At 37.8% G+C, this 21252-nt stretch overlaps 1 pseudogene; it reads right to left on the bottom strand.

The window, feature by feature from the left end:
- LOC101628925 overlaps positions 1–20963 on the bottom strand; it is a 70940-nt pseudogene extending 49977 nt beyond the window's left edge.
- Positions 20964–21252: the final 289 nt, after the last annotated feature.

Raw genomic sequence — 21252 nt, 5'->3', positions numbered from 1 at the left:
TGCGGAAGTGGCTTTAGCTTCTTAGTGCTGTGCTTTAACACACTGCGCCACCAGGGAGGGCCACTTTCTTATTGTTTTTAACTGTGCATATCCATGAGAAGGTAAACTTTCACTTCTGGCCTATGTCTCTGTACCTCTCCTTTCTCTATCTCTCTTCGAAATGCTCTTTGGAAAGAATGACCTTCATTGAGAAAGGTGGCCTTGGCAAGGGGCGAGCTGTCAGATCAGTTCTGTCTCAGAAACCTGGAATGGCTAGGAAAGGAGATAAGCTTTGCTCACTGGGGGCAAACATCTACAGACACTAAAAAGAAAAGTCAGATCTTTAACAAAAATGAATTTTAGTTTCAACTTTAAAAAATAAAGCTACATGGGGTATTGAAAAGTAGACATATAATGACTATATGACTATAAGAAAATTATTTAAGAAAAAAATGAAAGAGTTTGGAATTAAGAGTCAGGTGGCATAGAATCACAGTTAAAGGGATTTTTCGAGTTGGGGTTGCTGTGGCTTTACTGACTCAGTGAAGAGCCTGGGAGTGCTTACATGAGGATACCTGAAAGTGAACTGAGGTTCAGAGAACAGAGAAGAAGTGAGACTTCAGGAAACAAGTAGCAGCTCTTCATCATCCATCACAAGTTCCCCTGACAAGCTCACCGTCTTCTAGTCTGTTTCCCTGTCTCTATGTAGTATGTTTTCATTACCAAACCGATCATTTTATTATGTGGACTTTCTCACTTAGCATTATGGTATGTTACCATGTCATTGAATATTATTTTAATAAAGTATAACAATATTTTATAATTTAATCATATTTTATTTTATAATATAATAATATTTTAGTATAAATGTCTTACATAGAGGCTATGTTTTTAGAGACACATATTTTCAGGTCAATTTCTAGAAAATCTGTGTCAATTTCTTTCTGATCAGAAACAGACTAGCGTTTGGTTGGCTGTCATTGAGCTCTGGAGCCAAAGTGCCCAGTTCATGGTGGTCAGCATGGAGTGAGCAGGCACCTGATCTTCCCAAGGTTTCCATCTTGGACCTGCTGCCTTTCGGGCCCTATTGTGGAGCAGGTAAGCAGGCAGCCCAGGGGCCATGTAGATAAGAAAAAGGATAGGACAGCTTTCCGAGGGGAGAGGAGTCCTGAGTGGGTAACCAATTGAGGTGAGAAGAAACAGGTGCTTATCTGGGTTTGTGGGCAAAGAGTGAGGGTTTGGCCATTGGATGTCTCCTTGTTGTGCACTTACTGATTGGCTGGGCTGGAGGGATCTTCCAGGCTAATGAGGTCCACTCAGTTTTCCCACATTAGGAAGGCTACTTTTCTGAGACCACCATTGGTCCATTGCTATTGTGTTATTATGTTGGTCTTCCAAACATTCTATTTTTAATTGAATTGGGGAGTAGAGGCACACTCCTGGTCTGTAATTATTTCTCACTCATGCTGATAAATGGAATTGGGGCTTGGGTCACTTAGTTCTTCACTGATTGTCTATCCCCATTTCCTAACAACCCCCTCTCTTCCCTTATCTGTCCCATCCAAAATGTTAAACCATCTTTCCACTTGATGTTAAGCAAAGTATGAGTGTTCAGCTGCCACCATTAGCCGGCCGCAACCTCAAACTTCCACTCCTCATGTGAATGGTGAGGTGCTGGAGCCCTTCACCTACAGCACAACCTGGAATAACAACTGTGTCTCACTGGCAGCCCAGGGGCCATCAGCCACTGTTCTGGAGGTCTGCCCTAATGCTGCAGTTCAAATGCTACCACCAAAAGGCCGGGTAGATGAACATAACCTGGGCCCTCAACACACCTGAAGTGTCCTTCCTAGAGAGGAGGAAGTGGAAGGGCACCATGGGGCTCACCCTCACCTCAGTCAGCCAGGTGAGAGGACACATGCTGAAAATGGCATCCTGACCCACCTGTGGGTATTGAATCCCAGCACCCTCCAGTGCCTCCAAAGCTCTTCCAGTTTCTAGATTGAATTCTAGAGTTGGGCCTCCATGCTTTCTGGTCCAGAACATCCTTGAGGTGAAGCCCCCCAGACCCAGGCAGGCTTGGAAACTTGGAGGAATAGTGATGGTTGATGGCAATGAGAACAACCTGCAGACACTTTCATTAGCTCCCATAGGAAAGCACAAACCCATGGAAAAGAAAGACCTTTCTTAGCTACCAAAGTCATCATTTTGACACTAATCTCTAAACCCAAATAGCCGCTGAGCAATCACTCAGAAAGCAGAGAAAAAGACAATATGCTGTGTGTAAGTGAGGACCAGCCATTCCTGTAGCAAGTCCTCCTCAGTGCCAGGCCAGCTCAGCCTAGGGCTCCGTGGTCTTTGTGCTCATGCCAGGGCTTGGCCTTCAGGACAGAGAGAGTTAAAATAGGAGCAGTGACTTGACCACATGGCTGTGGTGCTGCAGGGCCATCGAGTCACTTGGATGGGCTCCGTCAGTTCTTGTGTCTTTCCCTGCTGCTCCCTGGAGCCCTCTCACGAAACTCCTACTGCTGCTTGTTCTCTCCCCATCTCCTGCTCTGTGGTCGCTGGTTTCCAGCGCTTCTCTGTACTTGTCCAGAGCAATGGCTCAGCTTTGACTGCCAGTGGCCAGAGGTTTTCTGTGGGAAAACTGCCACAGATATTGGCCCACGATCCTTTCCCTTTGTCCTTCTGTGCGCGTTTTTTTCAGCAGCATGACACTCAGTATGCAGATACATTATGTTAAGAAATGTTTTAGTAAATATCTTTATGAATTTTTTGGTATTGTCATTGGTAATATTTACCATTTTCATGACCTGGTTGTAAATTTTGCTGGTGTTTTTAAAAGAACAACAAAAAGTATTTTGATTCAAAAAATACATAGTTCCATTTCACCACAATATCACAACTGTAATGTTATCAAATTTTTCCAACACTGACAATTTCAAAGGAAAATTGGAATGATTTTAATTTGCATTTTGTTATCTTCACAGTAAGACATTTTTATGGGTTTTTTTAGTTATATGTATCTCTGGAGTATTCATAGCCTTTTGTCTATTGTGATATTTCAATTTTGATTTGAAATAATTTTTAAAATATCAAATATATACATATTTATTTTCATATTGATCACTTTTTTAAGTCATTTCTTTATCCACTAGCCATGTTTAAATTTTTAATTAAAAAAATCTTTTTCTCAGATACTTGTACCCCCATGTTTATTGCTGCTTTATTTACAATTGGAAAAACATGGAAGCAGCCCAAATGCCCAAAAGTAGATGACTGGATTAGAAAGATGTGGTACATATATACAATGGAATATTACTCAGCAACCAAAAAAGAGAAACACATGTCTTTTGCAGTAACTTGGTTGGAGCTGGAAAAGATCATGCTTAGTGAGATAAGCCAGAAAGAGAAAGAAAAATACCGTATGGTTTCACTCATAGCAGGAGTATAATGGACCAGGCGAGAAAATACCAAAAATTATGAACAACCATATACCAGAGACATTCTGTGGGGGTGGAGTGGGGAATGGGATCAAAAACAGGGGGGGGGGAGGAAGGGAGGGAAATGCACGGGACTATGGTGGTGGCACAGGGTTGATTTGATGATGGGAAACCCGCGGGGATTACAATCGAGATGTAAAAAAAAATGTGCAAAATGATGTAAAAATAAACTTTGTAATAAAAAAAAATTCTATAAAAAAATAAAAAAAATCTTTTTCTCTAGGAATAGCAATCTCTAAAGAGCATGTTGCAAACATTGAAAAGTGATAAATGACAATATTTGCAAACTATATATATTTTCTTTGTTGATTATATACATGCTAAAAGCCAGTAGGCATCACTGCTGTTATCATCATCATCAACAACATCACATTATTTTATGCTTCATTATCTGATCCAGGGGTCCCTCTCCATATTTTTCACTTGAGTTGAAGATTTCTAACTATCATTAATATGTAGGATATCCCTAAAGTGTGGAATTTGTCATGGAATACCAAGGGTTAAGACATGAGCAGCAGATGAGCTGGTTGTTCTATGAAATACCAAAATCCTTTAATGGTTTAAAATGAGAGGAAAAGGAGCATTTCATAGTGACTAAAGTAGCTTTGTGTTTTTGGCCTTCACTGGTGGTACAGCGGGTTAAAGTTTAGCACTGTAAGCTAGCCACAGCCACTCCACTTCAGTGTGAGTTTAATCCCTGCCCCAGAGGTGACCACATGGCACAGCAGACCTCTCCTGCCTAGCTCGTTGCTCCCTTCAGCACTGTACTTCATCGATGTGCCTGTCCTGCTCCCCACAATCTGTAGTGAATCCTCTAACCACCTGTGCACTTCTGGCCTGTACCCCAGTTCTGTATACATAAATAAATAAATCTTTAAAAAAGTAGCTACATATTTTTGAGCCATCGAGTCCTAATTTCTATGCAACAACAAATCTGCCCTTCTTCCCCTCTGAGTTTCAGTTTCTTTCTCTGGAAAGGGGAATTCTCAGTCTTGTAGTGTTTGTGAGCACCAAGCAGAACTGCAAACAGAGTTTAGTTTCAGGTCTGACACATGGCAGGCCTGTACTTGGGGCTTTTCTTGGTTACTTCGATGTATTGCCATTGCAGAGTTTTCCTAAGGCAATATGTTGGCTAATCATATGCTTTCAAACCTCTTTATAAAATTCTTAGAACTGTGCATCTCTTAAGTACTCTTTTGTGTAGACTTAACCTTGATGTGTTTGTGGAACTATGGTAACTTAATGTAAGAAGACCTGAACGTCGTTTTATTCTGGTCATCAGCCTAGTGGCAGTTTTTCTTATAAGGGACCTGGATGAAGCGATTAGTTATCCACCAAAAAAAAGAGATATTACTGAGATCATATAAGTTAGTATTTGCATAATGAGCCTCCAGTTAATCAAAGATACAAAGGATCTTTGTTATCACAATAGACACAGATGGCTATGAGGAAGTAAAAATAAACCAGGATAGTTGCTCTGACCTATTGATAAGATGGAGAAGAAATAGGTCTTGGGTCCCCACAGCAATTCCTGAAAGATACAAAACTCTTGCCCCTATGTACAAGTTATATACTTTATATGTGCATTATAGATGCACAAAGTGACAGCAATTAGCAACCAGATTCTAATTCTTGGCTTCATCTTTATTCCTTCAATGAATTAAAATTAATTTAAAATATTATCTATCATCCTCTTTATTAACTTTTGGATTCTCTAGAGTAAGAAAGCTTACTGCCTGGATATCACAACATCAAAGCTAGAAATAGGAGGCAAAATCTTGATCTTTATGAAGAAAAATAAATTACCTGTAAGCAGAATGAAATTTCTGGTAGTTCAAACACAAAGCCAGCTCACTCTAATCCTTCATTTAGCTGCATCTCATCTCCATCTCAGCTCAGAGGCCTCCCTTGAGGCCTATTAATTCTATGTAATGTCTTGCCCATCACTCTGCTTGTTTCCAGCATTTAAACAACATTAAATATTAAATCTTATGAATAAATTGTCATATTACATAATTTTATATATTTTAAAGATTTATTTATTCATACATACAGAACTGGGGTACAGGCCAGAGGTGTAGGAGGGGTGAGAGGATTCACCAGAGGCAGAGTGGGGAGCAGAAAAGGCAGATTGACACTGCTGAGGGGAGCAACAGTCTAGACAGAGAGTGGCATGTGGTCACCTCCAAGCCTGGGGATCAAACTCGCACTGAAATGGTTGTAGCAACTAGCAATTAGTGCTGTGTCCTAACCTGCTTATATTTTAATTTCTATTAAATGTTATAATATATTTTAAATAATATCTTAATATTATATAAAATTATTCTAAATTACTTATTTGTGTTGTACCCCCACATTATCCACCCCCTTCACGAAGACAGCAGTCTTAACACCATCCTCACAATTCAGGTCAGGCACAATCCAAACTCTCATGTACCACCTCCTGACACCTTATTGAGGGGGACACCTCCAGTGACAGAGTCACTGTTTAGACCGACATCTCCAGACTGCCTCTCCTTTTCTCATGCTGGGTCCCCTTTGTATTTAATAGGGACACACACTTGGTGTTTCCTAGTCAACTCCTTATCAGTTCCACTAGTCTAATCATTTACTAATTCTTTGTAATGAACCCCAGTGTGGTTATAACCTCTGTTCTTATTCCACCCTAGAATTTGCACAGAAAAGGAACAAATGCAAAGGTAACCTAGGGCATCTTCACACCCTCTGTTGATAGTAGCTTTAACCCTTGTTAAAGGGTTAAAGACACTGCTATGGAGTATGAGTTCAATCCCCAGGCAGGGAGCTGACTCACATGTATAGTAGACCTCAACAGCTTGCTTGATACTCCAATATATCTGCCTGTTCTGCTCCCCACTCTGTCTGGTAAATCTCTCTTCCTCCCCTCCATACCTCTGGCCTGCATCCAGTTCTTGTATGCAAAAATAAATAAATATATTTTTAAAAATTACATGCCATTTCTTGGTATTTACCTTGATCAGGACCTTAGGATAGTTGTCATTCTCAACATCCTTTTTTTTTTTTTTTTTAAATAATATAATAGTTTATTTTGTACCTTTTCCCATCTCAGTTGTCATCCCCGGGGGCTTCCCATCACCAAATCACCCATGTGCCATCACCATATTCCAGTGCACTTCCCTCCCCACACCATTTTTGAATCCATTCCCAACTCCACCACTGTAAAATGTCTCTGGTATATAGCTGTTCATTATTATTATTATTTTCTTGCCTGGTCTGCTGTATAGCAGACTGCTATGAGTGAAACTGTCCGATAATTTTCCCTTTTCTTTCTGGCTTATTTTGCTAAGCATGATCTTTTCCAGCTCCATCTAGGTTGCTGCAAAAGGCATGTGCTTATTTTTTTTAGTTGCTGAGTAATATTCTATTGTGTATATGAACCACATATTTTTAATCCAGTCATCTACTTTTGGGCATTTGGGTTGTTTCCATGTCTTTTCTATTGTAAATAAAGCAGCAATAAACATGGGGGGTGCAGGTATCTTTTTGGATCAGTGTTTTTGTGTCTTTTGGGTAGATACCTACGAGTGGGATTGCTGGGTCATATGGAAGCTGCATTTTTATCAACATCCTTTTTTTTAATCTCTCCTCTCTCACTGGATTGCCACAGAAGATCTTTATTTCAAAGCCAACCCTTGTCCTACTCCCTGTAAATACTAGGAGTTTTGTATGTTTTGTTTTTGTTGTTTATTGCATACCACTCTTGGACTTTGGAAAACTTACCTGGGCTGATTTATTAAGAGCAAGATTTTCATTTGTCAGTAACATGACCATATAAATTCATGTATATATAGAAATAGGACAGCATATGGAAAACACTGAAAAATGCCAACTAGGTGAATATGATTATTGAGATAAACCTTGCCTTCCTATGAAGAAAAGACAACTAATATCAATATCCTGATGTGTCCTTCCAGGAGTTTCCTATGCACTTATTTATTCCTAGTAGTGCAGAAAGAGCAATACTGCATTTTCAGAAGTCAGCATGATCTGCCAAGGTGATTTAATCTTTTAAAAAAGAGCTAAAATTCTTAATAGAATAGGAGGAGAGATTGGTTTTGTTAGTTTAGCTCATGGCTATAACTTAGCACTTAAAATAGTGCTTGGCTCAGTAATTACTTGTTGAATGAACCAATGAATGAATGATGAATGAAAACAAATGACATCCCTCTTTAAAAAGCTGTTCTATATTGAGAATACATGTGTCCATTTGTTTATGAATTTCCTAGTCTAAAATGTCCCTATATAAAAATTTGGGCAATTCTTTCAAACTAATTATAAATTCTCAGTTCAAGGAAGTCTGTCAATTTTTCTTGGAACTTTTATGGTGAACATGTCCAGGACCTTTCACCAAAGTTAATGAAGGTAAATTGAAAAAGCCAAGTCAACGGGGAGCCCACATATCTGTTATTCAGAAGCAGGCAAAACCTTTGAATAGCTGGCCTAGTGAGAATAAATGGAGTAAAAATTGATCAATTTGAATTCCCAAAGGCTCATCACAGGGTTCCTGGAATGTTGTCTTTTTTAAAAGGGGATCAGTGACCCTCCCTGGTGGCACAACAGGTTAAAAAGCAGCACTAGGAAGTTAGCCTCAGCCAGTTCAGCATGAGTTCAATACCCAGCCAGGTAGGTGACCTACATGGTGCAGCAGACCTCTTCTGTCTTGCCCATTGTTCCCCTCAGCAGGTACTTCGTCATTCTGCCTGTTCTGTTTCCTATTCTGTCTCTGGTGAATCCTCTCACCAACCCTGCAACCCTGGCCTGTACCTCAGTTCTGAGTACATACATGAATAAACCTTTAAAAAAGGAGTTAGTGAAGTAGGTTTTTGGAGGTCTGAAACAAAACATGTCACATGTTGCCTACAATCATTTACAATGAATTTCAACCAAAAATGTTTCATGTGAATCTAATTGTGAGAAACCATGAAACAAACAGCAGGCGGGGGCAGCAGGGCTGGAGTCTGTCTTGGCCTCTTCAAGAATGAGCAGCGTGACTGTAAACAATCAGGAAGTGCAGCAGAATTTAAAGATGACATATTTATCTGTTTTTTTCCTATTCTATTGCCTAGATTATGAAAATGATCTAGCCAGGAAGTAGACTTGCTCTGGAAATTAAACTAATTTAATATAAAGCATGGCAGAGTTCCATTCATTTATTTAACACGAACATCTCTGCTTGATTAAAATTTGTTGGCCCCATTGCCTCAGTACAAAAGCCATGAAAATGTTGCTGTAGTTAATACATATATTATCCATATATCCTGAACCAGAGAAATAAAAAGCCCATGTCACGCTTTACAACTTGAACTTTTCTATTTTCTTCTTCATCTTTTTTTTTTACTCCAAATCATCCCATCTCTCTCAGACATTCATCACCTAACAAGATACAAGACACTGGTGTTTTAGAATTTTTCTCTGTTCTCTTTGTGAGTTCCACTGTCCAAAATGATCTTGACTATCAAATGAAAGCCATTTACACTTGGGAGAGATTAGGAATGCAGCTTGTCATAAAGTCAAATAGACACAACCTTATTCTGAGATATATTTACTATTGAAATTCTAAGGTGGAGAAAAGGACAGGAGTCTCCTTCCTTTTAATCCTCACCCCTACCAGTACATTTAAATGGTTAAAGTCTGCCATTATTTTTTAACAGTCAAAAATATCACCATCGAGGAAAATTAAGTAAATCTCAGAGTTTGGCTGAATTGTGATTAGATCCTTTTATAGCCCATATTTATTGAATTCCTGCTATATTTGGGGATTCTGAAAGCTACAACTATAAGAACACAGGATACCGATGGAGCTAGGCCATCATTACACAGCAAGGATATCATTTTCTCATTAGCTACTTAATTTAGAATTGAAGAAAGGTCTACAAGAGAGACAACATATGTTTCTTTGAGGGTGTATGATGGGGCTCACTTATGCCCCTTGGGGAGGAGTATGTTTCCATCTGTAACTTCATAAAATTTGCATACTATTTCTCTTAATTTACTGAATGAAAAACAGCATCTTATTGAAATTGAAATTACATTTATTTTATTATCAGGTGGTTAAGCATTTTTTCATAAGTTTATAATTTATTAATATTTTCTGCACTACCTGCCCCTAGCTTTGACCTTTCACCAGCTGGAATCTTAGTGTTTTACCAGAAGATTTGCATGTATCTTTGTGACAGTTGTGGCACTTTTCCCATATGTTGCTTCATAGACCCTTAGCACTTTCAGAAAATTAAGAAGGCCACTAAAGGAAAATAAGAACAAAATCTAAAGTTTAACCCCCTCCAGAGTTATCTAGTCTTGTGCCCACACTTTGTATGCCTTGCTCCTGCTAAGGTGCTCTCTGACTTTTGTTTGAACATTTCCAATAGTAGAAACTTCACTACTTCAAGATTTCAGTTCTGAATAGGAACTGTAATTATTGGAAACACTGCCATGAGAACTTCATATTCAACTTAATAACATCTACCTAGCATCAGAGTTTGGCTGAATTGTTTTTAAATCATTAGTCCTATCAGGTGGAACTGCTCAAAATCCCTTTCTCAGCTTATGACGTCTCTTTAACATTTTGTTGCCTGTATAGTTCCCTAAATTATTTAAGTTAACATTCTAGTTCCTTTCACCACTCATTTCCAGGCTTCCATTATTTTGATCATTCTATCCTAGATACACCCAAGCTTAATGTTCCTAGTTAAACAAATGTCCCTCTGGTTCTTATTTCTACAAAATGGTTTGTAGTTCAAAAGGATAACATTTACATTCTTGTCCTCCTGCTCTGTAAGACTGATTATAATTCAGTATTTTAAAACCTTATTAAATTAGTTTTCAGATATAAGTCAAACTTTAACATAGAATCAAGTTCTGAAAATTAAAAAGAGACTGTTATAAACCACCTAGAGAGTGTTTCTACAGGAACTGAAGATTTTACGCTAATTCCCTTTGCTGTATGAAAGTGGTCAGAGGTGTTCTGTTTCAGGGCTAAGTATCGACATGACTGTTAATGGTGAAAACAGCTGAGATTTCCCTCCAAGAGCCCTAGGAGTGACGCTCCTTGACCAGGTTTGTCCTTCATGACAAAATGAGCTATAAAATTTCTCTGTGATGGACTTTATAAAGGGTGGTAACTTGAGCCATTCCAAGTTTTATGACACACTAATGCCAAAGTAGATGTTAATTTCTTTGGTACCGTCTTTGGTTTTCTCAAATGTACTTATTAGATAAGTGGTTAACATGTGTAGGCACTGGTTTATATATCATGAAATTAAGCAAGTGTTATAAAATGCTTTAATTTTTTTTTTTTTAAGATTTCTTTATGCATACAAGGGCTGGTGGGTAGACCAGAGTTAAGGGAGTAAGAAGATTCATCAGAGACAGAGTGAGGAGAGAATGGGCTAATCTACTGAAATACACTGCTGAGGGGAGCAGCAGGCAAGACAGGAGAGGTCTGTTACACCACGCGTGTCAGTTCTCTGGTGGGGGAAGGAATTCATTCTATAGTGGCAGCAGATACCTCGAGAGTCCTATGTCTTTAACCCCTATACCACCTGGGGGCCCTAAAATGCTTTTGAGAAGGAAAGTTCATTTCCTGATTTCTTCTATGGCTAGCACGTGGATTCTAGAGAATTAGATCTTCTTTAGTTACCTGGAGATAATAGGGGACCCATATGTAGTTATAAGAAATAATAGAGAGAAACTTTGCACACCCTTTGAACATGGGCATGCAACATTTCTTTTGAAGTGTTTTTGGGATTTTTTTTTTTCAATTGGTTGATGAAACAATTTTCTTCTGATTTGGTACTCATAATGTTCTATAGCTACATGAATAGTGCAGACAACTTGGTCATGCAGACTCACTAGTTTTCATTGCCTTAATATTTAAAAAGGAAGAAGTTGTAAATCATTCAGTAGGGCTCATTCAGTTCTGATATCCTATGAGAATCTGAGCTTAAGAAGTCTGATATGGCCCTCCCTGGTGGCAGTGCGAGTTCGATGGGGGGGAGGGGGGGCTGGGGGGGGAGGTGATCCACATGGCGAGGCAGACCTCTCTGTGTCTACCGCTGATCCCCTCAACAGTGTACTTCCTCGATCTGCCTATTCTGCTCTCCACACTCTGATGAAGACTCTCACCGCCCCTTGCACCTCTGGCCTGTACCCCAGTATGCATAAATAAATGGATCTAAAAAAACCCAAAGATGTCTGGTGTACCAAAACCACCACTATTTTAGTATCACCCATGAACCAATAATAGCTTTTACATTATGAAATAATTCAAATGAACATAACTTTTAAAATATGAAAATTATAAAATATTCAAATTTTAGTGTCCATGACAGTTTTATTGAAACTTAGTCATTCTTATTCATTTACATGTTACCTATGGCTGCCCTCACTTAGCAGCAGCTGCAACAAAGAACTTAAGTCAAACAAAGCCGAAAATATTAAGTGACCCATTACAGAAAAAGTTTGCTGGTTCCTACATTAACTCATTCACACACATTTTTATTTGTAATTTGTTTTTTCTTCAGAAATGCTTTTTTTTCTTGTTGCTTCTAAAGTAATTTTTATTTAATGTTTTCAATTGAAGTAGTGCAAGGATACCCCATAAGGTATCACCTCAGTAATGTACCTACCACCAAATCACACCCTTTCAACTAGGAATGCCACTTCGAGGAAATGATACTAAAGAAAAGCAAAGATGTCCAACATTAGGGCATTTATTATGTAAAACATATTACGTTCATTTGATGGAGAATGACACAGTCATTAAAGATGTTTTATAAGAGTAATTAATGGTGTGTAAATGTTCACAATATATTGTTTAATTAAAATGCAGATTTAAAAAATACGATGATAGCACCAATTTTGTGAGGAAAACCAGGAAGTTCTCCACATATTTGATGTATAGAAAAAGATTCTTGACAATGCTCAGGTAAGGGTTATGAGGGATTGTCATGTTCTTCTTTATTACATTCTACATTTTCCAGTGTGTCTAAAAGGACTATGTATTACTTTATTTCATCTAGTAAAAATTTAAATTTTACTCCACATTGTTGACATGCTAGCTAGTCATTTATAGGTGTTATTAGCAGAAAATTAATTCATTTTCTTGTAGTTTGCAAAAAATGCCCAGAATGTCAATATGAGAATCTGAGCAAGAAGGATTTGAAATTCTAATTACTCACCTCATAATTCCTTATAAATAATGTTAATTATGAATACTATAGTGAACCTTATATTCATTATAAAATTAACATTAGGTTTAAGATACACTTTTACAGCTACCAGACTGATAAAAATCTTAAAACTCTAAGTACTGGTAGAGAAGCAGAACTCTCCACATACTTATGATGGTAGTATAAATTAGATCAGGCAATTTGGGAAAGAATTTGCCAATTTCTAGTAAATTTAAAAACACATACATATTTTTCCATGGCATTTAAATTCTAGCTACATATCTACAAAATTTTTCATATTTGCGTACAAAGACACAAAGTCAGGCAAAGACATTTATAAACACAATTTTTTCAAAAGGAGAGATTAACACTATTTTATGTATCCATTGTTAGAAAAATACATTAGTAAGATGCATTTTATTAATGTGATAACCTCATGAATAAAATGAGCTAGATATGTCTTTATGATTAGATCTTAAAAATTAATGGTGAGTGAAAAAGCAAGGTGTATAAAATGACATATAATACATACAATATATATTTACAATACAATATTTACATCATAGTATAAAAATAACAAAAATATTATATATAACTCATGATTACACATAAGAACAGAAAATACATGAAAACATAAACAAAATATATTTACCAATTTATATTAGCATGCACTCTGAAGAGACAAAATAATTAGGATTGGTGAGAGGTAAAAAGGGACTGCAATTTTAATCACCGCTTTTTTTCTGATTCCAAAAAACAAGCAGATAAAAACCAGGAAACAAATTTGGTACAATGAACTTTTTTTTTTTAAAGATTTATTTATTCATACAGAATTGGGGTACAGGCCAGAGATGCGGATGGTGAGAGGATTCACCAGAGACAGAGCGGGCAGCAGAACAGGCAGATCGAGGAAGTACACTGCTGAGGGGAGCAGCGGGCAGGTCAGGAGAGGGCTGCCACACCATGTGGGTCACCTCCAGGGCAGGCGGGAATCGAACTCATGCGGAAGTGGCTTTAGCTTCTCAGTGCTGTGATTTAACCCCCTGCGCCACCAGGAAGGGCCCACAATGAACTTTTTTTGTTGCTGAATATCTGCTTATATTTTATGAGGTTTAAATTTTTTCCTTGAAGTCTCCTCTAACAGCGCAAGGAACTCAAGTAAGATAAAAGGATCTGAAAGGATATGGTAATAAATAGCCTCATGATTTATTATAGCCATTTTGAATTCTTATCTATGTTATCTCTAGACCTTATCATTCTGGAAGTTGTGTGTCTACTTTGGTTTTACATTAGAACCAGAGACATCCCCACAAAGTCAATTATACTTCAGAGTTCAATGACATTTATAGGAGTTGAGTCACAACCATTCTTTAAAACAAATAGGGAAGAAGGTAATATATTATATGTCAAAACACAATGACTATGTACATAGGTAAAACAAAGATAACAAAGTTTCTGGGACAAAAAGAAATAAGTAACATAGGTAATTGCTGGCTATTAATGTGGTGATTTACAGATTCTATCCTCATAGTAATCCTAATATTAACTTTCAGAACAGTCATCTACATATCATCAAATTCTACAAGCAAAACTTTAAATGACTCCCTTTGCACACACACACACACACACACAAGTATATATACATATGTGTGTATTTATATTTGTGGTCATTTAAAAATTATATATGTACACATACATTTTCAAGTCATGTAAAGCACAAATATTAGATGTAGAATGCTGGGGTTTCATTTATGTGACTTTACAGAAGTTTTTCATCATTTTTTTTTAAATATTTATTTATTTGTGCATACAGAACTGGGGTACAGGCCAGAGGCTCAGTGGCGGTGAGAGGCTTCACCAGAGACAGAGTGGGGATCAGAACAGGCAGATCGACGAAGTACACTGCTGAGGGGAGCAGCGGGAGGGTCAGGAGAGGTCTGCTGCGCCATGTGGATCTCCTCTGGGGCAGGCGGAAATCGAACTCATGCGGAAGCGGCTTTAAATTCTCAGTGCTGTGCTTTAACCCGCTGCGCCACCAGGGAGGGCCCCAGTTTTTCATCATTTTTAATAATTTAGTTATTTCACTTATTTAGCCTTTGCATTTTATATCTGTAAAAATGGGAATAATAAAAGTATCTATCACACCAGGCAATTTCACAAACTAAATGGTAAATGTACATAAAATGGAAAATTTGAAAATGCTTAATAAATGTTGAAATTTTATATATTTCTTTAATGCATTCATTTAATGGATGGCCAAAAGTATATTTCTCAAATGTCATACATTTAGTGAGTATCCATTGGCCATGATGATAATGATAATGATGATGAATGTGAAACACCAAAACATATAACCTACAAAATCACTATTCAAGTCAGTAGTTCGCTCCATCTTTGTTGTACATTAAAGCTCCATCATTTCTTGACACTTGAATTCAAAGCAGAACAACTGACACACTTGCCTCCATAATGTTACAGAGCACAATAGAAGTTTCCCTGAGCCCTGGCTTTCAAGAGGCGCACAGCCCTGCAAAGATCAAGTGGCTGGACTAGCTTGCACTCCCACCAGCAGTGCAGGAGAGAGTTCTTTTTTCACCACATCCTTGCCAATATTTGTTGTTGTTAATTTTTTTTTAATATGTGTCATTCATACTGGTGCAAGGTGGTATTTCAATGTGTTTTGATTTGCATTTCCCTGATTATGAGGAATATTGAGCATTTTTTTCATATGCTCATTGGCTATCAATCAGAGACATTTTGCAGGGAAGGGGAGAGGGAGAAAATACAAAACACGGTGGGAAGAGCACAAGGGACTGATGTGATGGTGTACGGGTGAATTGGTGGTGGGAATTCTATGGGGACTACATCTGATGTAAAACATAACCAAGTAAAGAAATTATTAAAAGGGAAAAAAATCAAGTGGCTACTCCAATACAGATAACAGAGTACCCAGGCATCCTAAAATTAAACTTGCTGTTTAACCTTCTCTTCTTTGAAACTAACCATCCCAATCTCTTTTATCTTTTCTTATAAATGTTGTCTAATTTAATTTTTACTTTTTTTCTTCCTTAGTCCTGTGATTATACTTTAAAATGTTATGGACTTCCACACTGAATCGGAGGCTCAGCTGCTTTCCAATGCATTTGCCACCATTACAGACCAACTAAAATATTGCACTTCCAAAAATAAGAAAGCTACAGTATCAGAGAACTGATGGAACTCAACAAAAATAAACACCCCATCAAAGACTGGGCAGAAGAGCTAAAAAGACACTTCTCCAAAGATGAATTGCAGATGGCCAACAAGCCATATGAAAAAATGTTCAACATCACTTGTAATAAGCGAGATGCAAATTAAAACCACAATGAGATATTACCTCACCCCAGTGAGAATAGCACATCTTAGAACACCTAGCAAAAACAACTGTTGGTGAGGATGTGGAGAAAAAGGAACTCTCATGTACCGCTGGTGGGACTGCAAAACTAGTACAACCACTGTGGAAAACTATTTGGAGGTTCCTCAAACTGCTAAACATGGAGCTTCCATATGAACCAGCAACCCCACTCCTAGGTATATACCAAAAGACACAAAAACACTGATTCAAAAAGATACCTGCATCCCCATGTTTATTGATGCTTTATTTAATTGGAAAGATATGGAAATAGTACAAATGCCCAAAGTGGATGACTGGATTAAAAAGATGTGGCACATATACACAATGCAATAATTCTCAGCAACCAAAAAAGTAATAATAATAAACACATGCCTTTTGCAACAACCTGGATGGAGCTGGAAAAGATCATGCTTAGTGAAATAAGCCAGAAAGAAAAGGAAAAATACCAGATGGTTTCACTCAATAGCAAGAGTATAACGGACCAAGCAAGAAAATAATAATAATAATTAACAGCTATATATCAGAGACATTTTATGGGGGTGCAGTGGGGAATGCGATCAAAACAGTGGGAGAAGGGAAATACACTGGATTATGTGATGGCACATGGGTTATTTGTTGATGGGAAGCCCACAGGGGTTACAACTGATATGGGAAAATGCATAAAATGATGTAAAAATAAACTATTATATTATTTTTTTTTTAAAAAGAAAATTACAATGTCATAAAGGGAACTGCTTATATATCAAATTTCTAGAAATTATTTTTTAATGTCTGGTTAACTCATAGTAAGTAGCCTTATGCTACATATAATTGAAAACTATAATGCACAATGACTTTTCTGTAATTCTATATGACTGTTTTGATGAGTATACACATGGATTCCCTGAATATTTATTTCCTATGCTTGTTTCTTTGGAGGCAATACAGAATAAATGTGACAGAAATATTCCACTACTGAAAAATAAAAAGTAGAAAAATATCCTTATATCTCAATACTTTAATGTGCTGGTTCTGCTGAACAGAATATTCAAATCTTTCAGACAAGAATAAGAGGATCAAAAATAATTTAGAGTTTCATTTAAAGCAGTACCACTCACCCACGTAAAAATTTAACTTCAAAACTGCATTAAAATCACTCAGTAGTAAGCTAAAATCTTAGCTAAAGTGATTCTGGGATCTGGAATCTGCCAGGTATGCCTCCCACTATTTTAGACACATTTTCTTTCAAATATTAATTAGAAAGATTTTCCATTGAAGCCATCTTATTTCATGTGACACGTTCTGCCCAAGCACGCTGACATTTTCACCACCAACCTTCAGTAATCAATGAAAAAGTTACAAAAGTAAATATGCAGTTAAAGAGAAGGAAATGACTAGCTTTTATTAGAGAACACTAGGGATGATTAAACTCCATGCTTCTAGTCACCTTAAAGTGTGGCATGCTGTGGTAATTTTTATTTTTTCATAAAATATATAGTGTTTTCGGCCCTCCCTGGTGGCGCAGCGGGTTAAAGCACAGCACTGAGAAGCTAAAGCCACTTCCGCATGAGTTCGAATCCCGCCTGCCCCGGAGGTGACCACATGGCGTGGCCGACCTCTCCTGACCCGCCCGCTGCTCCCCTCAGCAGTGTACTTAGTTGATCTGCCTGTTCTGCTTCCCACTCTGTCTCTGGTGAATCCTCTCACCCTTCGCAGCTCTGGCCTGTACCCCAGTTCTGTACAAATAAATAAATAAATCTTTAAAAATATATATATATATAGTGTTTTCTTTAAATTTGTTTGAATGATTTCTTGGTGGAGTTCAGCATAACTGGAACTGCCAAGATCTTAACAGAAGAGTCTTCTTGCTAAGCAATGGCTTTGCTCATTGCTACCTGCTGAGCAACAGATTCCCAGCTGTTATTTCATTTGTACTAAAGATTCTAAGTACAAGGTAACCGTTTTAAAACTCTTTCGTTCATTCTCTCTCTAATCTTCCCATTACTTTCTGAATTGTATGAAAGGTTCAAAATAGCTTTCCATTTGTTATACTTTTGGCCTCTACTTTCTCATTTCATTTTTAGCTGGTTTTATTTTTTTTTAATTTTTATCATAATAGTTTATTTTTGCATCATTTTGTGCCACTTACCATCTCAGTTGTACTTCTCACCACCAATCCACCTGTGTGCCATCACTATAGTCCTGTGCACTCCCCCTCCCCATTTTTGATCCCATTTCCACTCTATCCCTGTAAAATGTCTCTGGTAGATAGTTGTTCATTATTATTATTATTTTCTCCCCTGGTCCTTTATGCTCCTGCTATGAGTGAAACCATCTGGTATTTTTCCTTTTCTTTCTGGCTTATTTCACTAAGCATGATACCTTCCAGCTCCATCCATGTTGCAGCAAAAGTCATGAGTTTATCTTTTTTGGTTGCTGAGTAATATTCCATTGTGTGTATGTACCATATCTTTTTAATTCAGTGATCTACTTTTGGGCATTTGGTTTGATTTCATGTCTTTCCAATTGTAAATAAAGCATCAATAAACATGGGGCGCAGGTATCTTTTTGAATCAGTGTTTGTGTGCCTTTTGGATAGATACCTAAGAGTGGGATTGCTGGGTTGTAGGGAAGCTCCATGTTTAGCAGTTTAAGGAACCTCCAAATAGTTTCCCATAGTGGTTGTACTAATTTGTATTCCCACCATCAGTGCGGGAGAGTTCCTTTTTCTCCACATCCTCACCAACAATTGTTGTTGCTAGTTGTTTTAAGATGTGCCATCCTCACTGGGGTGAGGTGATATCTCATTGTGGTTTTAATTTGCACCTCCCTTATTACAAGTGATGTTGAACATTTTTTTTTATATGCTTGTTGGCTGACTCTTTGGAGAAGTGTCTTTTTAGCTCTTCTGTCCATTTTTTTGATGGAGTTGTTTATTTTTTTGTTGAGTTTCATCAGTTCTTTGTATATCTTTGTGATCAATCCTTTATCACTGGTTTTGTGTGAGAAAATTTTTTCCCAATCAGTGGGATGTCTGTTTTTTGTAATGTCTCTTTTGCTATACAGAAACTCTTTAACTTGATGTAGTCCCATCTGTTTATCCTTTCCTTCACTATCATTGTGTTGGGTACTGTATCTTTAAAGATGTTACTGAGATGTATGCTGTGTAGTGTTTCGCCCATGTTTGCTTCTAGGTATTTTATGGCTTCCATTCTTATGTCCAGGTCTTTAAACCACTTTGAGTTGGTTTCTGTGCATGGTGTGAGGTAGTGATCTAGTTTTATTTTTTCACATGTGGCATCCCAGGTTTCCCTAGCTGATTGTATTTTATCTGGTTGACTAACAACCACCATTTTTGGTCAGCTTCATATTTTTTGAACAAGGTAATTTGAGCATCTTCTCATTCCAGCCAGCAATTCACTTGATGGTCAAACACACTTTCCAATGCCACAATATGATGTATGCCATCAGTAAGTCATTCTGGAAACATAAAAAGTCAGAAAAGTTTGTTTTCATTGTAATTGGCCTATCTTCTCTCAACCATGGCAAGCTAAGACAAAGTTCTGGATAAAGTAATGTAATCCTAAGAATTAGCTAACATGGCAGTACTCTTAGGAAAGGCAGTTATGTTGGCTGAAAATTTTTTTAAAACATTTTTTACTTATTTGTGCATACAGAACTGGGATACAGTCCAGAGGTGCAAGGGGCAGCAAGAGGATTCACCAGACAGAGTGGGTAGCAGAACAGGTAGATCAATGAAGTATACTGCTGAGGGGAACAGCGGGTGAGGCAGGAGAGGTCCGCCATGTGGGTCACCTCCGGGGCCTGGGATTGAACTCACACTAAAGTGGCTGCTGCTAGCTTGCAGTGCGGTCTGTGTTCTAACCCATCATGCCACCAGGGTGGGCTGGCTGAAAATTCTTTTCTATGACAGGCCAAAACTTCAACATTGGCATCAACTTTCCTACAGTGCTGATTCAGATTTTCAAACTGCTGTTGCTTTTTTTCAGACCAAGCATCTGATTAGGTCATGTTGGTTGTCATTCTGTTGACAGTCTTGGCAGCCTTCTCACTGTCCCCGTGTTCTGCTCCATTCTGAGCCTGTTGATTAGCTGCTCTAGGCAGCTCTACACTTTTAAAAACTACCTTAAGTCAGGATCCTGCAGCAAAGTTTGATATTTCATTGTTCTTTGAGGATACCTTTCAAGAGCTGCTCTTGTTTTTCTACAAATACAGTGGATGATGAATCTTCTTTACTCACTTTGACCATAGTCATGTCTGGAATACCTCTTCTGGAGCTGGGGCAAAATATAACTCACATGAAAATATTTGCTTTCTAACTTGCTATGCAAACCAAGAAAGTTGTTGAATATTTTTTTAACTGAAAATTCACACTTATTGAATGTTGAAAGAGAAGTCTTTTTTATCATTCTACATGCCATATAAACATTCATACCACCAACTTTCTCTGGATCTGATATACCAGTTTTTATACCAAACATATCTCCATTTGCTTCTTCTTCAATCTCCTCTCTGACTCTATCAAACATGGCAGGTGCAAACATATTCTTTGGTTCAATTCTGGGAGCCATGAGCATAGTAGGGTCGTGGGTATGACTACAGGAGAAGGTGCTTAGGACAGGATACATTCCCAAAGAAACTTCTGTGGCTTCTACAAAAAGATCTTCACTGTCATCATCTAGTAGAACTTCTTCAAGTGTTGGACTATTGGAGTTTGTATTTACAGCTTTTACAGGAAAACTAGCTGGTTCTGAAGATGACACATCTGACTCTAGAATGATGAGACATTGATGGTGAACAAGATCTCTTTGCCTCCAGCTCCACAAAATTGATGGGTTTCCTGTCCCCCAGAAGTGGAGGATCCTTCTCAGTTACCATCTTCACATTCATAGATAACTGCTCTGTTTATACTGAGTACCAATAGCATATACCACTTTTTCTATACTGCCATTGTCTAGGTATTCCTATACCTACTCACCAGATGTAAAGTATTTTCCACTCTGAATCTTTATAAAATAAAAGAACAACAATGAAAGTTTTCCTTCCACAAAATTGTGTGGTAAGAATAATAGATGAAAGAATAATTTGATGAAATCATCAGCCTCTCCACTGTCTTTTCCAATTCCGGGTCCAGAAATTACCATGCAAATAAAAAGAATTGACCAGC

Source organism: Condylura cristata, unplaced genomic scaffold (assembly GCF_000260355.1).
Source record: "Condylura cristata isolate star-nosed mole 26May11 unplaced genomic scaffold, ConCri1.0 scaffold00014, whole genome shotgun sequence".
NCBI classification, from domain to species: domain Eukaryota; kingdom Metazoa; phylum Chordata; class Mammalia; order Eulipotyphla; family Talpidae; genus Condylura; species Condylura cristata.
The sequence above is the reverse complement of the archived record's forward strand: the minus strand, read 5'-3'. Positions and strand labels throughout refer to the sequence as shown.